Source organism: Chrysemys picta, chromosome 12, assembly GCF_011386835.1.
Source record: "Chrysemys picta bellii isolate R12L10 chromosome 12, ASM1138683v2, whole genome shotgun sequence".
Classification (NCBI taxonomy): Eukaryota; Metazoa; Chordata; order Testudines; family Emydidae; genus Chrysemys; species Chrysemys picta.
Window position 1 is genome coordinate 5056536 of NC_088802.1, and position 21144 is coordinate 5077679.

Here is a 21144-nt window from a genome sequence, read left to right on the forward strand (position 1 = left end):
GCCACTTTCCTGGGAAAGTTTGGAATGTTCGTCCCCCAGCTAACCCCCCCGCCCTCCCACACACACACCTGAAAAGGAAAGGCTTTGGTCAGAGGATTGTGTGGGGAGGTTGCAGAAGAAGTGGGAAGTTTCCACTGAAAATGTTGATGAAACTGGCGGGGAAAAAAATCATTTCCATCAACCTTGTCCATGGAAAAACAACCAGCATTTCCCAACGGTTGAAATCAAACTTTTCTGGCACGGTTCAACGGCATGGTCCAAGGAGCGGGAAATTGGTGGGTTTTCATTACTTGTATATAAGGACCTTGGGGCAGTTGTTTCATTATATGTGTGGCTAGGCGTGCGCTTCCTTCACTGCAGCTAGCACCTTAAAAATAACAGCGTGGATGTTGCCTCAAGCGAGCAGCTCCAGTCCAGGCCCGTCATCTGCCTTCCCTCAGGTGTGAGCCCAAGTCACTAGCACCGTCCCAGCCACCCTGCCAGTTTTTGCATGCTAGCTCCAGTGAAGCTAGCATGACTCTTTGCTCAAGCAGCCCTAAGTGGGAGCAGAGACTGGCAAAGAACTACTCTCCTGCACGTGCCCCCAGCTGTCCTTCAAACCTCCCGGCTCATTGACTAGAAGCTGGGGAAAAAGGTCACACACACACACACACACACACTCCCCCCACCCCGTCAGTGAAGTTTTTCTTTCCACTGCAGAAGACCTTTCCAGCCCACCCACTGCTCTGAATGTGGTGCTATGCCCCAGTGACCTAGGTGAGGTTTAGAACCTAGCATCAAAACAGCTGGCAAACATGGCTGTGAAAAGTGATGAATAGTTTCATAGATTTAAAGGTCATTAGAGCATCTTGTCTAACACCTGTAACGCAGGCCAGAGAACAGTAGAAGTGCAGATGTGGAGTCCACAGCAGCTATTTGAGTTAGAGCAGGGGGGTCTCAAACTGGGGGTCGGGCCTCCTCAGGGGGTCGCGAGGTGATTACATGGGGGGGGTTGCGAGCTGTCGGCCTCTACCCCAAACCCAGCAGTTATAACAGTGTGCATTATAAAAAGAAGTGTTTTAATTTATGAAGGGGGTCGCACTCAGAGGCCTGCTGTGTGAATGGAGCGCTTCACTGCTTGTCCCAAAAATCAGTTGGAGACCGCTTAATATGCAAGCGCCCGTGCCCTTTTATTCCTTGTGTCAGTTCCCACCACTGTTTCTATACCGTCCATTCCAGTCACCTCCCTGGGAGATAGCTAGCTTCTTCAGCCAGTTGGGCAGTACTACCACCACAGGCTGCTCCTCCCTTTCCTGTCCCACCCCTGCTTCCTTCCTGCCAGCTTTATATAGCCTCCTGACTAAGAAGGACCGCAGGTGTTTTTTCTTAACTCCTTAGGCGAGCCACACCCAGCCAGTACCAATTAATACCCCTTAATTGGAGCTGGGCTAACAGGGGCCTGGCCAGAACCTTTTCGGCCAGCACCCTGTTACACTCTAACTCATTGGTTCTCGAAGTTTTATATTGGGGTGTATCTTTTAGAAAGTTTAATGATCCTTGACAATACTTCCCTCCGTGGTGTATAGATGTATCGCACAAGGACAGGCCCCTATAGACGTGTCAAAAGCGAAAGCGTTAACCATTTTGGGGTTGAAAAAAATGGCCTTTTCAAAACCAGATCTTTTCACCCATAAATGTATTTTGAGGGCTTTTTTGGAGAACAAAATATTCAGTTACTTATTTTTCCTCTACCCCATCCCCTTTTTTCCCCTCCTCTTGTTTTTTTCCAGTGGCAAAAGGAAAAAGATCAGGGGGATGGGTGGAAAGAAGAAAAAATCCACACCATCCTCCCCCTGAAAAATGGGGGGGGGAATTGAAAATGAAAAAGTTCTAAAAAATTTCTGATGAAAATTTCCACACACACAAAAATGTGAATAAATGAAACATTGAAAAACTTTCCAAATGAAGCAGGGGCCACTGATTCTAAGGCCAAATGGCACCACTGTGATCATCGGGCCCAGGGGTTGTCAATTATTTTTTGTCCACATCCCAATTTCTTGGTCACGATCTAGTCAAGGTCCAGACCCCATAATTTAAAAATGCCCCGACAACAATGATAATAAATAAGTAAAAAACAAAAAGATTTTCGGGTCTGTTCAAAAGCATCTGGTGGTCTGGATTTGGCCCATGGTCAGGTTACCATGTAACACAAACCATAGGACTCCCAGGAGTTAATTCCTCTTTGAACTACAGCCGGGCTTTCAGAAAAAGGACCACCCTTGATTCAAGAACGTGGAAGCTTTCACCCATTTTTCAACCAGCCGTAAGTCCTTATCATGCAATCCGATCCTTGCCCCCATTGCATTGTGGGTCATTTTTGCTCAGGATTGTCGGAGAAATCCCTGTGACTTGGGGAATTGTGGGAAGAGGGAATAATCCCCGCGGCTGCATGGAAGATTCCCACCAAGATTTATTATTACGTTACCGTAGCACCAACATGGTCCCATTGCTGCTCTACATACAAATGCTAAGCGACCTTCTGTGAGTGGTTCTCAACCTGCGGCCCACGGGTTGCTTACGGCCCAATCAGCACATAGCTGTGGCCCATGTGACAGCCTCAGGGCCATACATGTAGTATATATATAGTGTGGATGGGATTGTGGCCCACATAACACATAGACAGCTGCATATGCATCCCACTATGGTAAATAGGTTGAGAACTGCTTCTGTCCTGAAGAGCTTGCAACTAAATAGACAAGACAGTGGGTGGGAGAGGAAACAGAGGTGAACTGACTGGCTGAAAGTCACCCAGACGGCTGAGCTAGGACACAAATCTAAGTCCAATGAAGTCGTCTGGTGCTGCCCTACCCACTGGACCACACTGCTGCTATGTTAGGAGCTTATCCATCCATGAGACAGAAGCGCAGACCAGGGAGTATTTGAGAGCCCACTGCATGGCATACATTCTGCAGCGGATGGAGTGGAGATTCAGGGAAGCAGAGTATGCGCGCCGGTCCCGGAAGAGAGCCATGGACCAAGAAAGACGGAGGGCTGGTCTGCATTGAAAACTTATGGCAGGATCGGTGCATGTCTCGGGGGGGAATCCACGCCCCTGAGAGATGCAGCTATACCGACCTAACTGGGCCGTGTGAATGGCCCATTGTTAGGTCTGCAGACAAAACGGGGGCTGCTGGAACTAGCCTCAGGGGCATCAGGGTTTGCAAATTGAGCTGCAGCAGGTCACACCTCTGCAAACAGCCTCACGGTCACACTGGCCCACAGGAAACCGTCTTCGGGTGAAAACACCGCTGTTAGCTGAGAAGCCTGAGCAGCCCTTCGCACCCACAGGATATCACCCCCGGCTCATCAGTCCACCCCTGCGCTGTCCCTGCTGCGTCCTACTTCCTCAGCTGCTGGGGTTCTCATGGTGTCGCAGAACGGGGCTGCTTGCTGCTGGGGGGCAGGGCGGCAGAGCGGTTTGCTGTAGATGTGTCAGAGTCGGCTGGGCCCACAAGTCTGACATTCTGTATAAGGTGATGTCCCGAGACGACCCATACCTGCCCATAGTGGGGGAACAGAGCGAGGGCAGCAGCTTCAGCAGATGTTACTGAGCATGCTCAGTCCACGGGAGCGTGCTCAGAACAAGCCAAGCAGCAAATCTGGAGGGAGGGGGCTTGTGACCCCATGTGACCCCCCCCACACACATACCACAGTTGCCAACTTTCCTGTGGTAAATAAGCACCCCGACTTTCACAATCAGCCCAAAATCAAGCTAATCCCATCTCAAAACAAGGCCAAAACAAGCCAATCCCTAAGAACCCCAACACTCTATGTGACTAGATCCCCCCGGCATGCAGGCTGGGACTGGGGTGGGCCCGCTGTGCACCCCTGACTCTCTCCCCTCCTTGCCCCTACTTGCCCCTTGTCCCTGCTGCCCCCCCTTACCCCTGCTTCCCCCTTGCCACCTACTTGTCAGGAACCGATCAAAAAAAAGGAAGCAACAAGCGATAAGCTACAAGCCCACTAGCCAACAAGCAACTCACAAGCCAATTAAGCCAAAAATAAGCCCAATTTCTGAGGGGTTTTTTCATGGCTTTGGCATGTCTGACACACACGCGTTGCCTCTGGTAATATCTTTTATGGGATCAACTGTCTGTTGGTGAGAGAGACAAGCCTTCGAGGTCCACCGAGCTCTTCTGCAGGTCTGGGAGAGGTCCTCAGCGTGTCCCAGCTCAAAACAAGGTGGACGAGATGGTTAAACATAAGGAGTTAACGCGTTGCAAGAAACCACTCCGAATAACACAGGCCGAAGAATTTCACCAGTTACTCCTGTACTGAGCGCAGTGACTTGTGTTTGACTAAAAGCATCTTACGGAAAGGCATCGAGACATCAAGAGATGGCGCATCCACCACTTCCCTTGGGAGTTTCTTCCAGTGATTAATCACCCTCACTGTTAGACATTTGTGCCTTGTTTCTAACGAGGATTTGCCTGGCTTTAACTTCCAGCCTATGGTTCTTGTTCTGCCTTTCTCGGCTACATTAAAGCGCCCTTCAATAGCCAGTATTTTCTCCCCATGAAGGCTGTGACGGGGCAGAGTGGCCCCGCACTGGTACCGCAGGGGTTAACCCTTCCTTCCTAGTGGAGGAAGCCCCGCCCTGGGAGCTCTGCTGGGCATGCTCCAACTGGAGAACAGGTATAAAAGCCACAGAGCTGCTCAATCTGGGCCGACCGCCAGAGGAGAAGGAGGCACGCCGCCAGCTCCCGAGGAGAGACAGCTTGCGCACTAGGATCTGGAGGCCAGCCAAGCCGGGACACACCCTGAGGCCCAGACGGAGGACATCACAGGACGGGAACAGACCGGAGGACGCCCCAAAGCAGAGAACCTGGCGTTTATGGTAGGAAGCGACCCAGGGGAGCTTTAGAGGCAAACGGCATTAGAGCCGCACAGACGCTCGGCATGTTGCGGGCAGATCCCCGCTGAGCTAGTGGCAAGGGGAACTTGCCACTATCAGGGCCCTGGGTCGGGATCCTGTGGAGAGGGCGGGCCCGGGTCCCCCTACCATCCCCCCCCCCCCCCACACACACACACACGCATGGGAATTATATGGACTCTGGCCATTGGGCCACACTGCGCTGACACTTGGGGTGAGTTACATGGACTCTGGCCACTAGGCCACACTACCCCACCGGTGAGGGGGGAGTTATATGGACCCTGGCCATTGGGCCACACTACCCTGACACTTGGTGTGAGTTACATGGACTCTGGCTGTTGGGCCGCACTACCCCACCGGTGAGGGGGGAGTTATATGGACTCTGGCCGTTAGGCCGCACTGCTCCAACGCTGGGAGCGATTTATATGGACTCTGGCTGTTAGGGCCCACTACCCTGACCAAGGGGTGATTGCATAGAGACAGGCCATTAGGCCGCATCCGTCCGCCCACAGAGAGGTGAGCACCAAACTTGGGAGTGGCGAGGTTCTGACACCCCATTCCACCCCTCCACAAAGGCCCTCATTTGGTTTCTATTTAACGCCTGTAGTTAGAGCCGGTCAGGAAACAGAGGAGGAGGAGTTCTGAGGAAAAATGTTGGCAAGGATGAAAAAAAATCATTTGACAGAGTTTTCAGAGGAGTGTTGAAGGCTGGTTTTCGGAGTGCAAAGCCAAAACTTGCAAGAAAGGTGACAGTTTTTAAAACCTTGGCCTAACGATGGCGGCGTGACTTCCTAGCCGAGACGCAGCCTACGCCAATGGATAGAGCTTTTCTGTTGTAGGAACGCCACACTGGGACGTTAGCTGTGCTGACGGACACGTTCTTCCATCGCCATAGCTGTGTCTACAGTGAGTTAGGGGTAGCTCTGTCCATCAGGGATGTGTGTTGTTCATAAGAATGGCCACACTGGGTCAGATCGGGGGGGTCAGACTGAGGCTCCGGACTGAGGCCAGACTCTACACCGGGGGACAGACTGAGGTTTTGAGGCATACCCCGCCCCGGAGCCCAGCCAGGGAGAGCCGCACTGGCAGCTGTGGGGAGCGGTGGCGGACCCTCCACCTGCCCTGGGCGAGGGGCCCAAGCAGCCCTCCACCCGGTGTTCCAGCCCCCCAGCCACCTCACCCAGGGCAGGTGGAGAAACCCAGACTCCCCACAGCTGCCAGCATAGCTCTCCCCAGCCCAGCTCCAGCTGAGGGATGGGGAGACTCAGAGCCACAGTAAGAGTGGGTAGACAGCTGTGTGGCGCCACGACGGACCCTCCACCTGCCCTGGGCAGGGGGCCGAGCAGCCCCTGTCCCTGTCCCCCAAACCCTCCTCCCAGGGCAAGTGGAGGATCCGCGCCACTGTTCCTCACAGCTGCCCGCCTGCTCTTACTGTCAGAGCTGCTCTCCGCCGAAATGGTCTGTGGCTATAAAGCGGAGACCCACGGATTTGCAGGGCTCTAGTCAGAGGTTTAGGGACACTGAGAGCATGGAGTTGCATCCCTGACCATTGATGGACCTGTCGTCCGTGAACGTATCTAATTCTTTTATTCACACCCCTAACTGATGTCGCTACATCGACTCTGACTTTTAAGAGCTAGTCGACACTTCACAGAGCTAATCTACAGCGGTGCCGCTGGAGCACGTCAGTGTAGACATTTACTACATTGATAGGACAGGTTCTTCCTCCTTTCTGAGTGGCAGTAGCTAGGGATTGCTCAGGGGTGTGAGAAAACACACCCTATGGCACCATAACTATGCCAACCAAACTCCCAGTGTAGACACAACTAGGTCGACAGAAGAATGCTTCCATCGACCTAGCTACCGTCGTTGAGGGAGCGGGATGTTCCTACACCGAGCGGAAAAACCTCCTCCTTTGGCATAGGCTCTGTCTACACTCTGGGGTTGTGCTGGCACTGCTACGGCAACCTAACTACACTGGTATAGTCTCTGAAGTGTAGACACAGCCCAGTTTCCATATCTGTAAAATGGGTGTAATCCTTCCCTCCCTCACTGGAGTGGTGCGGTGATAAACTCCGTCTGCGGTTTTGAGGTGCTGACCTACTGCAGGGATGGGAGACCAGAAGCAGTTAGATTAGGCCTGATTCACAGAGTGACTCAGCCTGAGGATGGAGATTGGAATTGTTCCTGGCTCCGACCCCAAAGCCTAGTCCATGAAATCACATTACCTTGGCCTGGTCTATATTAAGAAGTGAGGTGGACATAGCTATGTAGCTATCAACATAGCCCTCGGTGTAAACACAGCTTGGTCGACGGAAGAAGTCTTCCAACCCCTTCCATTGGTGCGTCTACACTACAGTGTTATGCCAGCCCAGCTACGCTGATGTAACTATGCCAGGATAGTCTCCATAGTGTAGCTATATCCTTAGCAGCTGCTCTCTGATGCTATCCACCCTGCTGTACTTTTCGGGGGATAACACACTGGAGGAGGAGAACTCCTTTCCAAACCCTAACACAGCTCTTCAGCATCTAACGCCCTATTGGAACAACAAGGAATGCAACTGATTAGGGGCATGGAAAGACTTTCACATCAAAAGTATTTGGGAGTGTCTGTCTTTGAGGGGAGATGGAGGAGACACCATAAATGTACACAGGATTAATGGAATAGATTGGGCACTGCTATTTTACCTGTCTCATGACACAAGAACAAAGTCCTATTCAGTGAAAACTGAAAAGGGGCCAAATTCAAAATCAATTCAAGGAGATACTTCCACACACAGTTAGCCTGTGGAACTCATTGCCACCAGATATAACAGGCCCCAACAGGATTTAGGGACAGGAAGTCACGATGCCGGGGTTCAATTGGCAGCTCTGGAAAAAGAGAGTGCTATGTAATAGATAGAGCAGGAGCGCCTGGAATCTCAACCTCTGGGCTCTATCCCCAACTCTGGGAATTCAGTGGGATCTAGTGGTTAGAGTGCGTGTGGTGTTATTCCCAAATCTGTTAAATCGCTCTTTCCGTGAACAAAAGAGGAGTCAAACTGGGGATAGTGACCAGATGCTGGACTTCATGTGTTCCAGTCATTGCACAGAGTAAAAGGGTTAAATAGATCCTAGCTGCTTCTGTTTACACACGTGTATGGTTGTGTATTTTATTACCGCGCTGGCCACACTCCCTCCATTGGTGCATAGTCAGACCCTGCCCCCTACGGGTGACAGGTGGATAAAACAGTGAACGAATCCTGCAATGATTCTCTCCAGGGGAGGTAAAGCTGAAATGTCCTGCTCTGAGTTTTGTGCTATACAATGTGATTAGTGAATTTTCTTGTCACTTTAGCATGCTGCTGGGGGTGGGGAGGATGGTAGGAGATGGAGAAATGGAATGACATTCACTGGGGTTGTGAAATGACACCACTACAAATAGCAGACCATTTTTGAACATTTTTGGCCTAACATTTTTTTCCAGGGAAGAAAGGCTTTCAACCTAAACAAACATGTTCCCAGCAAATTTTTGCTTTGGTCAACATTTGCTGGGTTTTTGATGAAACGACAGAAAATAAAAGCCAAACAGTTTCCCACAAAAATTGGGTTTTTTTCACCTTTGAAAAAGTGGAAATCAGACATTTTTGAGGAAATATTTTCCATTTCCAATACAAAAAACATTCAGGTTTTGAAAACTGAAGAGAATTATTTTTTTTCTGAAGACAGAAAATATTTGTACAGAAAAAATTCTGTTCCTGAGCACAACGGGGCCCTGATCTCAGCTGGGGCAGGGACTGTCTGTCCCTGTGTGCAGCACCCTGCACAATGGGGCCCTGATCTCAGTTGGCTTCACATTAAAGCACATGCTTAAATCCTATTGATTCAACATTAAGCATATACTTACACACTTTGTTGAGTAACTGGACTCAAGCACTTGAGATTATGGTAGAACTGGGAATAGAACCCAGGACTTCGTATTGTTCTCTTTATCCACTGAGGAAGGGACAAGAAGTAATGGATTCCAATTGCAGCAAGAGAGGTTTAGGTTGAACATTAGGAAAAACTTCCTAACTGTCAGGGGAGTTAAGCGCTGGAACAAATTACTTAGGGAGGTTGTGGAATCTCCATCACTGAAGAATGTTAAGAACAGGTTAGACACACACCTGTCAGGGATGGTCTAACTCAGTGTTTCTCAACGACTGGTCCATCGTGGACTGGCATCGGTCCCTGAGATGGCCCTGACACAGTTTAGGAAGGCTGCAAGCCGGTCCCTGGCATCATAAAGGTTGAGAAACACTGGTCTAGATAATACTTAGACCTGCCTCAATGAAAAGGACTGGACTCGATGACCTAGTGAGGTCCCTTCCAGACATACATTTCTAGAATTTCTATTCTATTTCCTAACCACTGCAATATGAAACTGAAACTACCTAGAGTGCATAGCTTCCTCCTCTGTTATTGGTAATGACCGCTTGGATGTTATAAGACTTCCCACAGGTAGATTAGTCAATTGCCACTTGACTAAAAATAGTGTGACCTTGAAACACCTTTTTCTGCTCACCACAAACTACCCTGGGGCTGCCTTGTTTACGTCTGGCTTCGTCATCAGAATTTCTGATTGTCTCAGGGTTCTTTTAAATGGCCAGCCAGGCGCTACCCTGACAAGTGATCAAGAAAATTCTCTCAGTCAAATTAGCATCTATCTATTTACAGCTACTTCCGGTCAATCTAAACCCAAACCTAATCTGTTTAAATCTATTTCATCTCAATTTAATCCTAATATGGACAACTCTAAGCCTAAATTGTCCATTTATATCCAGTTTATCTAAATCTAAAGAAATTTGCAGATTACACAAAAATTGGGAAGTGGTAAATAATTAAAAGGACATGTCACTGGCTCAGGGCGATCTAGATCTCTTGGTAAACTGGGTGCAAACAAACAATATGTGTTTTAATATGGCTAAATGTTAATGTACACATCTAGGGGCCAAGGATGCAGGCGAGGCTTACAGGATGGGGGATTCTCTCCTGGGAAGCAGGGACTCTGAAAAAGATTTGGCATTCGCCGGGGATAATCAGGTGAACATGAACTCCCATTAATACATTTTAATCAAATGTTAATCCATTTAAACACAATGTATTTCAATTGAATCTGTCAAATGGAGTTATAGTCTATTTTAAATGAATCTGTTTAAATCTAATTCTAATCAAATCCATTAAAATCTAATCTATATGCACCTACTACTAATCTATAATCGATTTAAATCTAAATCTAATCAATCAAAACCCAATATAATTAATTCGGATTATGTATCGCTATATCTAAATCTAATCTAAGCATTTATTCTATGTTCACCACCCTGCTGCCGGATTCAGAGCCCAGCTCGGAAGAGGATTTACTAGTAAATTTTGTTCCTTGCGCCATCTGCCTGTGTCCTAGCAGAGCTACAGGATACATGTGATAAAACATTCAAGCATATAAGTGTCCTCCTCTTTATGGTGAAAGCTGCCAAAACTGGATGATAAGAGCTCTATCATCCTGTTCAAGGGGATATTTTATGATCCTGTCATTATCCCTGTGTCCGAGGAACATAAAGTAGATACAATGTAGGCAGAATAACCAAGACAACAGGAAATGTAGGCTTGCACCCTGTGCCTTTTGAAGTCACTGAAAGACTCCTGTTGCATGCATCGGGATATGGGACAACCCTTTGGTACATATGCGTAAGAAACAGATTCGCTCTGAAACTTACCTGGCAGGCTCAGAATGATCACAGCCTGCTCCAGGGCAATGTTCTCTGAGAACAAAACCCCTACAGCGATTTTATACCAGCGAAGAGTCAGGGAAGAAACCGTAGAATTAAAACCACTGGTGAAACCTCGTCGGAAGCTGTTGAGCGGCGAGCTGAAATCAGTGAAAAAATCCACTAACATTGGGTATGTCTACACAGCAAAAGCTGTGTATGGGCTACCCGAACTAAGCTAGCTTGAATTCAGCTCGGATGGGTGTCATGGGGCATATCAGACCCTCTGAGGCCCCCTGCTGAAGGCCTCGTGGCCCTGCCACACCGCGGCCCAGAAAAGGGCAGTGGAGAGAATCCTCCAAGTTGCCTAGAGTGGCTGTGTGGGACACAGCCAATCAGGGCCCAGCAAGCTAGTATAATAGGAGCTGCAGGGTCAGAATGAGTTCAGTTCCTTGCTGGAGCTGGAGGAGAGTGGATGGCGTGTGGCTGGCTGAGGGAGCTGCAGGTCCTCAGACAGGGCAGTGCGGCCAGAGCGAGAAGGAGCTCTGGGCTTGTTGCTGGGACTTCATCCTGACAAGGCCCCGAGGTAAGAGTGGTGATGTCGTGGGGCTGCAGGAAAATGGTCCAGGGAATTAGAGCAGTGGTGCAGCGTAGCTAAGGGATACAGCAGATGGCTGCTACCTACAGGGTCCCTGGGCTGAGACCCGGAGTAGTGAGCAGGCCTGGATCCCACCCCCCCATTAGCCCCAGGGGGAGAGGCCTGACTCTGAGGCACCCCAGAAGGGGAACTGACCCCTTGAGTGGCCCAGCAGGAGAGCTGAGGCCTGAAATGAGGTGAGGACATTAACTCTAAGGGGAAGCCCTGGAGTATGGCCCGATACCAGGGCTGGGACCATTGATAGACCACGGGACGAATTAAGGGCCTAAGGCCAAGAAGGGCGACAGGGAAAGAAAGTGCAGGCCCACACACGCTCCACCAGGGGGCGCTCGCGAGAGGTGAGTGCACTCCATTACAGGGGGTAACAATAACAATTAAGATAGTCCAGCACAGCCTTCAGTGCTGGTTAGAGAGCCCGAGCTAGGCCCTGGGTGTGTAATCCACTTCTAGCTCATGCTGAAGCCTGGGCTGTCACCGTTTTTACTGCTAGTGTTAAACCCAAGCTGGCTGGATCCAGCTAACTGCAACTAGAGGTGCTGGGGGTGCTGCCACACCACCTGGCTTGAAGAGGTTTCCATCAGTTTTGTTCAATGGCTCTCAGCACCCCCATTGTACACATTGTTCCAGCGCCCCTGGGATGATGTGTTTCTGCTCCTGATTGCTGGACAAATTTTCATTGGTGCTACACCGCAGACCACTGGATGAATTTGGTCCAGAAAAATTGGAGACAGCAAAGACAGCTGGCCCAGAACAGAAATGGAAATCCACTGGGGAATGGATTATTAAATGCCGGGATTGGAATGGTATGCCCATTCGTGGACCGCTGCTTCTGGTCCCGGAGGACCAGCATGGTGTGGTGGGACGACATTGTCTTCGAAACCTGGGAGGACAACCACTGGCTGCAGAACTTCAGAATGAGAAAGCAGACCTTCATCGAGTTGAGCAAGGAGCTCGCACCAGCCCTCCAGTGCCAGACCACTTGTTTTTGCTGATGCATATCGATGCAGAAGCAGGTGGGTATCACTCTTTGGAAGCTGGCAACACTTGACAGATACCGGTTGGCTGCAAACCAGTTTGGAAGTCACCTGTTGGCGGTGATTAAACAGGTGTGCCAGGCTTTTAGTACTATGAGCTATCCATGGGGGGCTGAAAGTCTTTGAAATTATAGCAGGATTTCAGTGGACAGTTATTTCCGAACTGTGTGAGGGCCATTGATGGAACACACATCCCTGTACTTAGCCCACTGAAAAGGGCCAGTCAATTCATGAACTGAAAAGGACACTATTCATGGCTCTCCAACGTTTAGTGGACCACAGGGATCAGTTCATGAACATCAACCTTGGACACATGGGAAAGGTCCATGATGCCAGGATGCTCAGGAGGTTGGGATTGTGCCACATGGGGAAAAGGGGACATTATTCCCCAGAAATGATGCGATTATGCATGGAGTTTCTGTGCCAAGATTTATTTTGGGAGACCCCCCCCCCATTCCTGCTCCTACGTGGCTCACGAATCCATACCCTGACATCACCAACCCAAGAGAAAGGGAATTCAACTACAGACTGAGTAGCTGCCGAATAGGAGTGGAGCACCCCTTTGGGCATCTGAAAGCCCGTTGGCGATGCCTCTGGACCTATCTGATTGCCAATGTGACCAATCCGGATCATCCCAGCATGCTGTGCTTAGCAAAATGCAGATGAAGCGAAACGGGAATATTTCCACACAGAGTAGGCACAGGACAGAACTGCTTTCCAAAGCCAGACCCCACCTGTATGCACCCTGCTCCTGGTTCCTGATGGTCCAGGGGAATTCATGATGCTGTGTGCTTGAATATCATGGAAGAGAAGGGAGCTGAGCTAGCAGGTGACTTGGGACTGTGGCAAGGCACAGTATTGTGATGCTGTGGTGGTGCTGAAAAAGCTCAATAGACCCTTGAAGCACACGTGTGTGACAACATACTTTGGTGGGTTTCAATCCCCTGCAGCTGCCGGTAATGTACTAAGTGAAAGCAGACCGACGTGGGAGGCCTTCACGGTTAAAACCTTTGGATGTGGTTTTGTGCTAAGAAAACTGTTAATGTACTTTAACACCATAATGTTTTTGTTGCATGTTCTCTGTTCTGTTTTGAGGTGGTTTATGGGGAGCATTGAAGTATTATTAAAGTAATTCAAAAACAGTTCTGTAAGGTTTGGTGAATGACTTCACACACTCCTTCCTCACCATTATGGCTGACCAAGACCTTGTCTACACTACAGGTTACTTTGGTATACATTACGTCGGGAATAATCCACACCCTGGAGGGACATAAGTTATACTGACGTAAGAGCTAGTGTGGACAGTGCTATGTCAGCAGAAGAGCTTCTCCAACCAACATAGCTACCCCTCTCGCAGAGGCAGGAGTTATTAAATCGATGGGCAAGCTCTCACCGATTGGCTTAGAGAGTTTCCACCACAAGCACTACAGCGGTACAGCTGCACCGATGCAGCTGCCGCAATGTAGATGTAGCCATGATTGCCTACAGCTCTTACGAAGTGCTACGCGTGACTACTCCCAGGGTGTGACTACTCCCACACGTGTGTGTGGTAACTATTTGGTGGGGGAGAGAGGGGAGTCGTAAAAGCACCGCTCGGTATCAGCTATCTTCATTGTTTCTTTACTTTCTTTGTCTGTGTCATCAGTGCATTGTGAGGACGGCCCTGGAGGACTAGCGATATCCACGACCTGGTACATTCCCCTTCCCCCTGTCCTTGCTGCATGGTAGAACATGTATGGGGCCAGGCCTCAGCAGAGGCCTGAACATACCCACACCCATTATTTGTGCTAGCATTCACGCACTTCACTCTCCTTCAGGAACTCAGATCTGGCTGATCAAGGGTTAGGGCACAACAATGCATAAGTAACTGTGTACAGTCACAAGTGTATATGCACCCTTATTGTATTGTTGTATAGTACTGCCTATCCCTCTTCTACCAGTAGGGGTCATCATTTCTCTATATGTTGTTCCTACTCTAGATAGTATCTCTTTTTGTGTCAAGCTAGGTATCCCATTACTGCCACCAGAGTTCAGCATCCATCCATAGTTTAGACCTTTTATAGAACCACTATCCCTCATTGTAATAAGCAGTCTACCATATTTCCTGCCATTAGGGGTCAGTGTGTGCCCAATCCCATTCTTTGCTCCTACTACAGAAATACGGTCCCTCATCGTAACAAGTCACCTATTCTACTAGTAGATTCCAGCATCTGTTCATATTAAGCTGAGCCGGTCCATTTTTTTTGGAGTGAATCTTGTCCACAAATTGGCTTTTTTCAGAAACAAAACTTGTGACGTAAACATTTTGATTTTTCCTGAAATGTTTGTTTTTTGACAAACATTTTTCAGCTATTGTTTTCATTTCCTTAGGCTAATTTTGATTGGTTGGCTTTGTTGGGAATGGGGGTGGAGGCAGAATGTTTTCAAAATGGAAAATTTTCAAAAATCCATATCAAATTTACAGCTTTCAAAAAGTGGAAAAAATTGTCTGTTGGGAAAACAAGCTCATTTTTTTCAAGTTTTGCTAAAACATTATTTGTAAAGTGCTTTGAATGCCAAAAACAGCATGCGAGTGTTGATTATTAGTGTTTTTCAACCAGCTCTAGAACTAAATATTTGCAGGATTAACCCATTGTTAACTATTGCTTCTCTTCTGACTCCAGTATCCCACTTTTCACACCAATTTCATCCCTCTGACGAACCGCAGGGCTTTACAGGTCATCTTCCCATTGGAGGAAAAACCAGCAATGTAGAATCAATGTCTTTTCTTAGTATAAATTGTTTATTTACACTACGTACAATAGTCCTTGAACAGGTATGTCACAAATGGCACACAGGCAATCCCCTCTTTTGGTATTCTCAGCCCAAACACCAATGCTCAGTTCAGCCCCAAGAATTGACTGTCTACTACGACTTTGTGTTTTTACAGTGCCTAGCACATCTGTGTTTGCACAGTGCCTGCCGCATCTGTATTTTTACATTGCCTGCCATAATGGGTCCCCAATCTTGTTTCATTCCTGGGCACTCATGTAATAAACATTAAGAATAAGAAGAATTTTCCAGAAGCTGGGAATGGGTGACAGGGGATGGATCACTTGATGATTCCCTGTTCTGTTCATTCCCTCTGGGGCACCTGGCACTGGCCACTGTCGGAAGACAGGAGACTGGGCTAGATGGACTTCTGGTCTGAGCCAGTATGGCCATTCTTATGTTCTTATGAAGAATTGATTCTAGTTAGAGAGATTTAAGCAGGGAATAAATGGTCTTGCCACCACCAACAGATTGCCTCCAAAATAATGACTTCCGCCATAACATTACTGTAATCTTGACACAATCCTAAGAGTTTGGCCAACTACTGAGAACCCATAGTAAACATCTCTTAGAGTTAGGTAGCATTACAGTATAACACTTAATATTTTTTTCAAATGATTATTTATTTAGTATAGACAAATAGATAAATCACAATAATAAAGACTGGACACTTTTTTGTTTTGTCAATGGAAGCTAAGATTCTGATATCATCATGGGACTCCAGGAGCTGGGGATCTAGGCCTTGTTTACACAAACAAGCTGCACCTGTTTAAACAGAAGCAGTTTTAGCTCAACTCCTGCCAACCCCTGTATGTAAAATCAGTTTGCTGATATTTATGGCTGTAGATTTTTATCCGTAAATGTACGTGGACCTCGATTTCACCACACACACACAAACCAATGACAAAATATTTCCGTTGATGATCATCAAAATTTACAGACAGGCAAAGTAAGCAAAATACAGCTTGCGAACGTAATAGAGTTCGATTGAAGGATATTGACTTTGTATGTTTTGACTTATAATGTTGACAGTTTGTGCTTTAACAGTTATAAAGCTTTAGCTTTTTGAATCTCAACATTTACTGCCATTAATTAATTATTCTCTGACCCCCTTCATATTTTCCGGCAACTGTGAAAATTTAAATCAATACAAACAAAAGCTTAAAGCCCAGAACTTTGCACAACTGTGAAAATTCAAATAGATAAAAATAGAAAAAAAGTGCTTAAAATAAACATCAATATTATCCATCAAAACTATTTAAAAAAAGAAAATTGAATTCTGCCAAGCCTACTTACATTGTTTAATCTTGCAGCTTTAAAGTTACGGAGATAAGCCAAACTGCTACAAATTAGAACAGGTTGGAAAATGGTTATTTTTTTTCCTCCCCACTGAAAATGTTGACAAAATTAAATTTCCATTTCAACCATTTTAAAAAAAATTGACTTTTTTTCAAGACAAAAACCATTTCTCAGAAAGCAACAGAGGGTCCTGTGGCACCTTAGAGACTAACAGAAGTATTGGGAGCATAAGCTTTCGTGGGTAAGAACCTCACTTCTTCAGATGCAAGATTCTTCAGACTTGCATCTGAAGAAGTGAGGTTCTTACCCACGAAAGCTTATGCTCCCAGTACTTCTGTTAGTCTCTAAGGTGCCACAGGACCCTCTGTTGCTTTTTACAGATTCAGACTAACACGGCTACCCCTCGGATAATTTCTCAGAACTGACCCTTCCCTGCAAAAGTTTTAGTTTTGACAACTCGGTATATTTCAATGACAAAACAATGTGTCAACCGAAAAAAAATCCAGACTAGAGCTAACCATGAGTGCCAGACACTTCCCCCTACTTAACGAGAAGTAAAACACCAAATAGCGTGACCCAGGAATCAGCACATTCAGTGTTTGCATGTCAGTGGCAGCAGGAAGGACGTGTGTTTCTGTCTTTTTGTTATTAAACAAAACCACAACCCTTTGACTCCAAATCAAAGGCTGAGAATAGGAAATGTTTTATCAGCTTCCCCAGTCACCTTGATGGGACAGAGCCTCATTGGGCTACATCAGTGAGATCTGGGTGTAAACTGATTTAAAACAGTAGCACCAGTTTCAGCAAACTGACTTAAAAATGATTTGTCTTAAACTGGTGCTACTTTTTGAGTTTAGACAAGTGGACCTACAGAGAGCAACAAACCACAGCTCAAGGCTCAGTTCACCCCCTCCCCACTTGCCTGAATGACGCACGCCAGCAAACCTCAACCCGCTGCTTCCTCGTCGCCTCTTTTACTCTGTGTGAACACAGTCGTGTCTCAGAGGTCATGCTTCCTCTCCCCGGGAGCCCAAGCACATACAGATGGGGAGACATATTTTTTAAAATGGCCACCTCTAGCCAGAGGTGATAGGTGCGCATAGTGCCCAGTGATAGGATAATTATTAATAATGTTAAGGGTAGAATGGACCATCAGCTCATCTGACTTCCTGTATGTCTATCACAGGCCAGAGGATTTCACCTACTTACCCGTTTTGAGCCCAATGTTGGCTAAAGCATCTCTTCCAGAAAGGCATCCGATCTTGATTTGAAGACCTCAAGAGGTAGAGAATCCACCACTCCCCTTGGGAGTTTGTTCCAATGATTAATGATCCTCACTGTTAGACATCTCAGCCATATTTCCAGTTTGAATTTGTTTGGCTTCAGCTACCGGCCATTGGTTCTTGTTCTGCCCTTTTCTGCTAGAGTATTTTCTCCACATGAAGGTACTTACACCCGGTAACCAAATCACCTCGGTTTCTTTTTTCGTAATCTAAATAGATTAAGCTCTGTAAGTCTCTCTCATTATGAGGCATTTTTTCCCCAACTTTTGTGTAACACTGACAAACCCCAGTCGTCAGTGGGCAGGATCGAACTTGGGACCTCTGGAGCTTAGTGCATGAGCCTCTACCGCATGAGCTAAAAGCCAGCTGCCTGGTAGCTAAGGCTTAGAGCAGACTCATTTTATCTCTCTTTCTAAGTGGCCTCAGTGCCACTGGATGGGACAGAAAACCACACCCAGAAGGTGTGTGGGTTACACTTGGATTATTGTCATGGTGCTTCTCTGCACCCCCTCCAATTTTCAAACGTCCTTTTGAAAATGTGGACACCAGAACCGGTGCATTGTTGTTATCAGTCTCCCCAGTGCCGTACACAGAGGTGAAATCACCTCCCAGCTCCTGCTCACCTCTCCCTTCTTTATACATCCAAGAATCACCTGTTTGGCCACAGCATCACACCGGGATTTCACATTCAGCTGTTTGTCCGTTATAATCCCTACATTCTTTCCAGGAGACAGTCCTCCATTCCGTAGGTCTGTCTGTGTTCTTTGGTCCTACATGTTTGACCTTGAGTTTGGCCGTTTTAATGCACATTTTGTTTGAATGGGCCCTGCTCACCACACTAATGAGATTGCTCCTTCACTGTTATTACCGTTCCACCAGTCTTTGTGTCTTCCACAAATGGTCACAGCCAAGGATTTTAGGTTTCCTTCCAGATCGTTGATGAAGATGTGGAATCGCGTCAGGCCTAGCTAGGAACACTTCCATGGGTGGCGGGTGAAGCTTCCCATGGAGGAGGCTAGCTCCTTCTCCCACCTCCTCCACCCATGACCCCACCCCCACTCCACCCCAGGTCCTGCCCCTCCCCTGCTTGGTTCCCTCCCCCTCTCCACATCCCTCCTCTCCTCACTGGAGGTGGGGGGTGAGGAGGGATGCAGCGAGTGGTGGGTCTCACTGGGGAGGAGCAAGGAGGGACTCAGCCAGGCAGTGGTGGGCGGTGGGGGCATTGGGGAAGGGGCAGATGAGGGAGGGGACGAAGCGGAGCACGGACAGGGCCACCGTGGCCCAGGCATCCGGCAGCGGGACAGCGGCGGCTCCACCAAGGGAGGCTTAGCCTCCCCTGGCTTTTTATACCTGCCACCCATGAACACCTCCATCCAATGATATTCCCCTTTGACAACTGCTTTTTGAGAGCCATCAGTTAACGCGGAAGCACGTACTTTATTAATGTTGTGTCGTGCTAGATTTGTATTGCCACTGGGCCAGATTCAAGCTTCCAGGCACGTGGATGCAGCTCCGCTGGGCCAGCGTGTTTATCATGGCTAGAGATTACTCTCCCCAGAGTGGAGGCTAGAACTTGCTTTTTATTATGCACCTGATTCTGACACCCGTCGTCTTCCAGGGGACAGAGTTTCAGCTTTCACCCTGCACCTGTACTGACAGAAGGGAAAGGACCTTGCATGGACTGAGGCATGTGTAACCCAAGGTCCAGTGTGCTTCCCCAGCAGCCCTGGGAATGACAAGTTGTGGACTACAAATGGCGGCATGGTGGGAGAATGTCCTGGTTCCTGCCAGGACGTACCCTCTGCCCTCCCAGCCCGGGGTCTCAGCCCTGACTGGGCTGGGAGCACGTAGCAGGCAAGCAGAGAGGAGGCTGCTGGACTATAACCCTGTTCTATGTTCTTTACAGGATAAAGCCTGTTCCCGGTGGTTTATCTGAGTGGGTCTGGTCTGAGGTGGACACACACTGACACACACCGCAGAGCACACAAAGGAGCCTCGGGCCCAGCTCCCTAAAGTTGTGTAAAAAGTCACAAGGCAGGCCAGGCGTCCCTTCTCTTCAACAACCTCATACTGGGAAGAGTGAACCAGGGGGAGGGGCTACACATGCGTGCTGCAAGATGCCAGGCACATGCGTGGATGTGACCAGATGCAAGAGCCATGAATGGATGCTGTGAAATGCTAGGAGCATGCATGGATGTAACGAGTTGTGAGGACCGTGCTTGGAGGATGTGACATGCCAGGACCGTGGTAAGGATATAGGCTCACTAGGCATGACCATGGCACCTTTCCTTCATTAAACTTAGAATTAATTTGTCCTTCCATGGCTTGCATCATTCACATGTGACCGCTGCACACTTGCCTGTAGGCAAACAGTGGGGGAATCTTCAACCCAACTCTTGTGGGTTGGCCAAATTTCCATTTGGTGCCTCAATTTAAAGTGTCCACCTTTGATAACTAGGCTCATATGGAAAGAGTGGGAGATTCAGAAAGACAAACATGGACAAAAGACAAAGAAAGAGACAGACAAGGCTCCATTTGCTTCTTCCGTGCAGACCACATCCAGGTGGACTTCAATTTTCTAACAGGAATAAGCAGCAGGCAGATCTTGCCGTGAAACTTGTGTGACAAAGTTCCTCCTCTATCTTGGTGGGTCCTGCGCTTATTGGCGGATTTTCTTGCCTCAGCGATTCACCATGTGGGTTGGGGAACAGCCCAGAGACCTTCCCCTCTGGAAGAACCCACAGTCCAGGTCAATTGGGAGGTTTGGGGGGAACCCAGGCCCGCCCTCTACTCCGGGTTCCAGCCCAGGGCCCTGTGGACTGCAGCTGTCTATAGTGCCTCTTGTAACAGCTGCATGACAGCTATAACTCCCTGGGCTACTTCCCCATGGCCTCCTCCAAACACCTTCCTTAGTCTCACCACAGGACCTTCCTCCTGGTGTCTGATAACTCTTGTGCTCCTCAGTCCTCCAGCAGCACACCCTCTCACTCTCAGCTCCTTGCGCCTCTTGCTCCCAGCTCCTCTCACTCCCACCACAAACTGGGGTGAGCTCCTTTTAAAACCCAGGTGCCCTGATTAGCCTGCCTTAATTGATTCTAGCAGCTTCTTCTTAATTGGCTCCAGGCGTCCTAATTAGCCTGCCTGCCTTAACTGGTTCTAGGAGGTTTCTGATTACTCTAGTGCAGCCCCTGCTCTGGTCACTCAGGGAACAAAAACTACTCATCCAGTGACCAGTAAATTTGCCCTCTACCAGACTCCTGTACCCCACTGGTCTGGGTCTCACTTGCTTTACATAAATGGCGCCTACATCCTATGGTGACAGGTGAGTTAGAGATGGAGATAAAAGATACAGTAAAATACAAACACTAGAATCAGAGTCAGGACACCTGGGTTCTATTTTCAACTCCCCCGCTGACTCAGG

The 21144-nt window shown here is 48.2% G+C and overlaps 1 protein-coding gene across 7 annotated transcripts in view; it reads left to right on the forward strand.

The window, feature by feature from the left end:
* The first annotated feature begins 4679 nt into the window (after window positions 1–4679).
* LOC135974911 (uncharacterized) overlaps window positions 4680–21144 on the forward strand; it is a 31417-nt gene continuing 14952 nt past the window's right edge. The window contains exons 1-2 of one of the 7 annotated variants that reach the window (XM_065564172.1): window positions 4680–4876; window positions 9879–9973. The gene's annotated coding sequence lies outside the window, so the exon portion shown is untranslated. The remainder of the gene's footprint in view (window positions 4877–9878; window positions 9974–21144) is intronic. The other 6 variants (XM_065564179.1, XM_065564175.1, XM_065564173.1 and 3 more) reach the window with 6 other exon arrangements.